The sequence below is a fragment of the Anopheles merus genome, unplaced genomic scaffold (genome assembly GCF_017562075.2).
Source record: "Anopheles merus strain MAF unplaced genomic scaffold, AmerM5.1 LNR4000016, whole genome shotgun sequence".
NCBI classification, from domain to species: Eukaryota; Metazoa; Arthropoda; class Insecta; order Diptera; family Culicidae; genus Anopheles; species Anopheles merus.
Genome location: NW_024427596.1, coordinates 187,240 through 193,444, shown reverse-complemented (window position 1 = coordinate 193,444; position 6,205 = coordinate 187,240). Strand labels below are relative to the sequence as shown.

General features: G+C 47.4%; 1 long non-coding RNA gene across 1 annotated transcript; it reads right to left on the bottom strand.

Annotated features, from left to right (window-relative positions):
* Positions 1–2,872: 2,872 nt before the first annotated feature.
* Positions 2,873–3,221, bottom strand: LOC121601001. The gene is made up of 3 exons (XR_006005952.1): positions 3,170–3,221; positions 2,992–3,061; positions 2,873–2,927 (listed from the first exon to the last, which is right to left on the bottom strand). It is a non-coding gene; the product is annotated as an uncharacterized LOC121601001 (long non-coding RNA).
* Between the last annotated feature and the right edge of the window lie 2,984 nt (positions 3,222–6,205).

The window sequence follows — 6,205 nt, the reverse complement described above, 5'->3', positions numbered from 1 at the left end:
CCATTCTATCTGCGGAATTCATGTGATCATGTTATTCTCGCGGGCGATTTCAAGTGTGTGTTGGAATCGAAGGATGTGACGGGCGCGAGAAATTTCAGCCTTTCTTTGCGAAACGGGGTAAATAACATGGGTTTGTGTGACAGCTGGGAGGCTCTCCGAGGAAACGAGGTAGAGTTTTCTTATCCAGTGGTTCTGGATCACGTATCGATCGGTGTTATGTTTCTTCCTCACTGAAAACACAGTTAAGAGCGACCGGTATGCATGTCCTTTCCGTTTCGGATCACAAGGCTCTCACCGTTCGTCTCTGCCTACCAATCGCGCCGAGTCGTATGCGCAGCAACTGCTATTGGCAACTGAGACCACACGTGCTATCCGAACAAAATTTGGGGGAGTTCAGATGCAAGTGGAACTATTGGACCAGACAGCGAAGAAATTACGGCTCGTGGATGCAGTGGGTTGAGCTCGCGAAGCCTAAAATAAAATCGTTTTTCCGGTGGAAAACAAATGAACGCTATCAAAGTTTCCGCTTGCATCATGAACTCCTTTACAGAGAGTTGAGGTCCGCATACGAGAGATATCTTTCTGACCCATGTGAGTTAGTAAACAGTGGCGCGTTAAACGGTGGGCGGACTGGGCGGCCGCCAGGGGCCCCGGCGATCTAGGGGGCCCCGTCATTGTCGACTTCATATCGATTCTCGATCGATTCTACCCCCCCCCCCCCTCCTTCTGGATGGGACTTTTACCATCTATTTCAAAATGACTCATTTTTAACTAATTCATTTTTCCCATCGCTTCACTCACTGCCCTACTAGCAATGAGAATGAAAAAGTGTGCGACTTGTAGAATGTAGAAGCATGGGGAGACGGTTGGAAATACGCGGAAATACGCGGAGGCGCGAGCGTGTTTTGGTTTCTACACAGTTTTTGCACTCACACAATTACACATGTGTGAATGTGTGCGTTCACTTTCAGCCTGCGCGCTAAGTTTGGTTTTCTCGCAGCGGCATGCGGGTATCGGTGTCTTGCTCGCACTAGTGCAGTGAGTGTTCCTCTGTGCGCTCCCTTTCTTGCCACCACACGAAATCGTCAGTTCAGCTCAAGCGTTCGCCGTGAAAGGCCGCGCGCGTGTTAGCCTAAGTCCCGGGCGATCGAAGTTTCGCTAAGTGTTGAAGTGTTGTGCACATTGAAATGAAGCTGCGCTTATTTTTCACCATTTATCTTAAATGTGTGATTTGCGCTGCTTTATTTCAATATTTTTTTACTGCATTGAACAGCAACAACGGTATTCATGCAGTTAGGCAACTATTTGAAATACGACGATTTTTTATATAATGAATGTGTGTGGTTTGAAGCAAGATTGTGTGGAGCTTTGTATTTAAATGTTCTTTTATTCGTAATAAAAGTGATAAAATATAAACCGAGTTTGATGTGTTCAAGTTTTTGTTTTGATTCGGGTGCACCAAGTTCGTGTGAAGGAAAGCGCACAGCGCGCTACGAAAGAAACGAGCGGGAAGGGGTGTCAGTCCAACGCAGCGCAATTCGCTGGAATCAAGTGGGAGGGGGTACCAGTTCAGCGCAGTGCAAGCCGAAAGAAACGCCCGACAGACAAAGAGAACGAAATTTTCAGGCGAGGGGTAGGTAGAAACACGCGGTGGGGGCCCGGCCCAAGATCGGATCCGAAGTCCGTTGTTTTGGGCTCGAAATTAAAAATGGCGGATGGAGCGCTACCACGGAGAGAATGCGCTTTCTTGCTTGCCTTTAAAATACACGAGGCGCTCTCGCTGTAAAGAACGCTTGCTCGCGCTGTTTCATCATACCCCTTCCTTCCCGTTTCTTTCGGCTTGCGCTGCGCTGAGCTGGTACCCCCTCCCACTTGATTCCAGCGAATTGCGCTGCGCTGGACTGACACCCCCTCCCACTTGTTTCTTTCGTAGCACGCTGTGCGTTTCCCTTCATTCGGACTTGGTGCACCCGAATCAAAACAAAAACTTGAACACATTAAACTTGGTTTATATTTTATCACTTTTATTGCAAATAAAGGGGCATTTTCGCACATAGCTTCACACTATCTTGCCACAAAATCACACACATTATTTATATTAAAAAAATCATCTTATTTAAAAAACCGTCTAACTGCATCAATACCGTTGTTGCTGTTCAATGCAGTAAAAAAATATTGAAATAAAGCAGCGCAAATCACACATTTAAGATAAATGGTGAAAGAAAAGCGCAGCTTCATTTCAATGTGCACAACACTTCAACACTTAGCGAATCTTCGATCGCCCGGGACTTAGGCTAACACGCGCGCGGCCTTTCACGGCGAACGCTTGAGCTGAACTGACGAATTCGTGTGGTGGCAAGAAAGGGAGCGCACAGAGGAACACTCACTGCACTAGTGCGAGCGAGACACCGATAGCCGCATGCCGCTGCGAGAAAACCAAACTGAGCGCGCAGGCTGAAAAAGAACGCACACATTCACACATGTGTAATTGTGTGAGTGAAAAAACTGTGTAGAAACCAAAACACGCTCGCGCCTCCGCGTATTTCCGCGTATTTCCAACCGTCTCCCCATGCTTCTACATGCCCCTCGCCTGAAAGTCGCACACTTTTTCATTCTCATACCCAAGTAGCAGAGCCGATGTTGTTGAGAGGTTTTTCTGTGTGCCAAAGCGAGAGGCCCTGTCTTCTCTCTCTAGATTTTGCACGGCAAACCGCCGCCCGTGTAGAGGTGTGTGCGTGTGACGAAAATTTATAGATGAAATACGGGGGAAGCGGGGTTTGAAGTCTTTCGTTCGTCACACACACATGCATTTACCAGCGGATATCGCTGCACCGAGTATAGCCATCTCTCTCGATCCACCATCTACGTTTGGGCACGTCTACGTTTTGGGCAGCGTTCCTTCTTCTTCAGTTATGGAATGATTTATCCTAGCAAATTGTTGAGGTAAGTTTCATGCTCACATGTGTGCTTGTGCAGCTTCGTTCAACTAACCTTTGGCGTCTAAAAAGTTACAGGTGTGCGCGCTATTTATCAACGACTACCTGCTAGCCTCGTCAACAAACTTCAAAGTGAGCGACGCAAAGAAAACGTTTTTCAGTTTTAAAATATTAAGGTAAGTTTTGATCTAATCATATGTGTTAAACTCTCCATGGTAATACATACTACTTACATTCATTATTGCTTCATTCAGCTCCCTGTGAGGACGTCATTACTTAACAGAAGTCGGTTCAACACGCGCAGCTCCTGTTCATGACGTCATCACTAAACTGAAGCCAGCTGAACACGCGCCGCACGGATGGTAAATTTGGAAGGGGGAAAGCGTTCACACAGCGGGAGTATGCCAAAACACATGTGGGAAGGGAGAGCTATATTATTCAATAAACAGCATGCGAATATGTGCTTAAAGCAAATGTGAACAGCCTCATAATTTCTATAAGCAATCCGAAAAAGGGGGTGGAGCAAACACATTGGTATGCGTGAGCGGCTGACGAAACCAGAACGTTTAGATGTGTGCGTGACGGATGGTTCGGGCGCCTTTAGCGATGCTCTCGACAAGCCTGCAAACGAGAGCTTCGTAGAGAGCTTTGTAGAGAACTCAGATTACACAGGCCGCCGTCGGTTTTTGCGTCCTTGGGTAGCTAGTAGGGCGGGAAGGAAGGGATATGATGAAACAGCGCGAGCGAGCGTTCTTTACAGCGAGAGCGCCTCGTGTATTTTAAAGGCAAGCAAGAAAGCGCATTCTCTCCGTGGTAGCGCTCCATCCGCCATTTTTAATTTCGAGCCCAAAACAACGGACTTCGGATCCGATCTTGGGCCGGGCCCCCACCGCGTGTTTCTACCTACCCCTCGCCTGAAAATTTCGTTCTCTTTGTCTGTCGGGTGTATTTTGTCGAGGGCCCCGAACTGCAGAAAACCGGGGCCCCATACTACTCAAAGCAGCACATTACATGTTCCAAGAAATCTGCCAATACTTGTATCAAAGTCGCAAGCGAAGAACGCTGCGACACGCGCGCACAGCTCAAATCAATACCTCATCATCGTTGGCGCAAAGTATTGGACAGAGCGAGAAACCGACAATTTTTGCTGGTTTGGGTGGCCTGTGCGCGAGACACCCAAACCCAAAGCCACGCAGAGCAACTTGCTGCTAAAATGGAATGCACAGAACGCTGCTTTAACTACCACCGAAAACCCGTTACACAACACAAACATACAACACACTCAAACAAAAATTTAAAGGCCCCGAAACACAATATCAATACACCGGCTCGTAGGTGGTAAAATTAGCAGGAAAAACTGACTAACATCAAACAAGCAACGGTGCTCCAGTGGGTAGAGGTTTCACTCGAGAAACGATTCCATCAATATCGATGTGTGCGCTTTTCAATTTGGCTTGGATGAAACGTGCCTGTGCTTGGCTGGGGGCCGCTATACTTGTTTTGCATATGTGTGCCGAAAACAGACAGCTGTTTTCACGCGAAAAATGGTATTCACATCCCAAGCCTGAGATCGTGGAGCGTGCCTGCTTTTAACACAAAACCTTAAATTTTCACGCGGGGCCCTACTCAACTTTTGCGGTCAACTGACAAATAGGGGAAAACGGGAAGGGGTGCTATTCATGTGGCCAAAAAGGAACTGGGCCATATTAATATTAAAATGATGTTTTATCACTATTTTCATACAACTTTTTGCGTGAAGACAAGATAAAAAAACCGATACAGCTATATTGAAGCCAAAACTCATAGGTGGTTTACGGGGCCCCAACAATTATGTGAACTCTTCGATGAAGGGGCCTCGTCGGTAAGGGCTCCCGTCGGTAAGGAGGCCCCGTCAGTTAGGGGCCCGTCAATAAGGGGTCCCGTGCATTTGGTGTCTTGGTGTGGATGGTCGGTGCACGAGCTCACCAAAAAAACGCGGAGACACTTGGTGCTAAAATCCAATGCACAGAACACAGAACAGAACGCTGCGTTTAACCACAAAGAAAACCCGTTACAACAGCCACAAGCACACACCATACACAGACAAAAATTTAAAGGCCCCTACACAAAATTTCAATACACCCCCTACTAGCAATGAGAATGAAAAAGTGTACGACTTTCAGGCGAGGGGCATGTAGAAGCATGGGGAGACGGTTGGAAATACGCGGAAATACGCGGAGGCGCGAGCGTGTTTTGGTTTCTACACAGTTTTTGCACTCACACAATTACACATGTGTGAATGTGTGCGTTCACTTTCAGCCAGCCCGCTCAGTTTGGTTTTCTTGCAGCGGCATGCGGCTATCGGTGTCTCGCTCGCACTAGTGCAGCGAGTTTTCTCTGTGCGCTCCCTTTCTTGCCACCACACGAAATCGCCAGTTCAGCTCGAGCGTTCGCCGTGAAAGGCCGCGCGCGTGTTAGCCTAAGTCCCGGGCGATCGAAGATTCGCTAAGTGTTGAAGTGTTGTGCACATTGAAATGAAGCTGCGCTTATTTTTCACCATTTATCTTAAATGTGTGATTTGCGCTGCTTTATTTCAATATTTTTTTACTGCATTGAACAGCAACAACGGTATTCATGCAGTTAGACGGCTATTTTAAATAAGACGATTTTTTAAACATAAATAATGTGTGTGATTTTGTGGCAAGATTGTGTGAAGATATGTGCGAAAATGCCCCTTTATTTGCAATAAAAGTGATAAAATATAAACCAAGTTTAATGTGTTCAAGTTTTTGTTTTGATTCGGGTGCACCAAGTCCGAATGAAGAGGAGCGCACAGCGCGCTACGAAAGAAACGAGCGGGAAGGGGTGTCAGTCCAACGCAGCGCAATTCGCTGGAATCAAGTGGGAGGGGGTACCAGTTCAGCGCAGCGCAAGCCGAAAGAAACGGGGAGGAAGGGGTATGATTAAACAGCGCGAGCGAGTGTTCTTTACAGCGAGAGCGCCTCGTGTATTTTTAAGGCAAGCAAGAGAGCGCATTCTCTCCGTGGTAGCGCTCCATCCGCCATTTTTAATTTCGAGCCCAAAACAACGGACTTCGGATCCGATCTTGGACCGGGACCCCACCGCGTGTTTCTACCTACCCCTCGCCTGAAAATTTCGTTCTCTTTGTCTGTCGGGCCGGCTCGTAGCCGGAGAAATAAGCAGGAAAAATTGACACCAAGCTCGCGTCGCTTTAAAAAGCCTAGGAAGGTCGTTTGGTCAACGGTGCTTCAGTGGGTTGAGGTTTCATT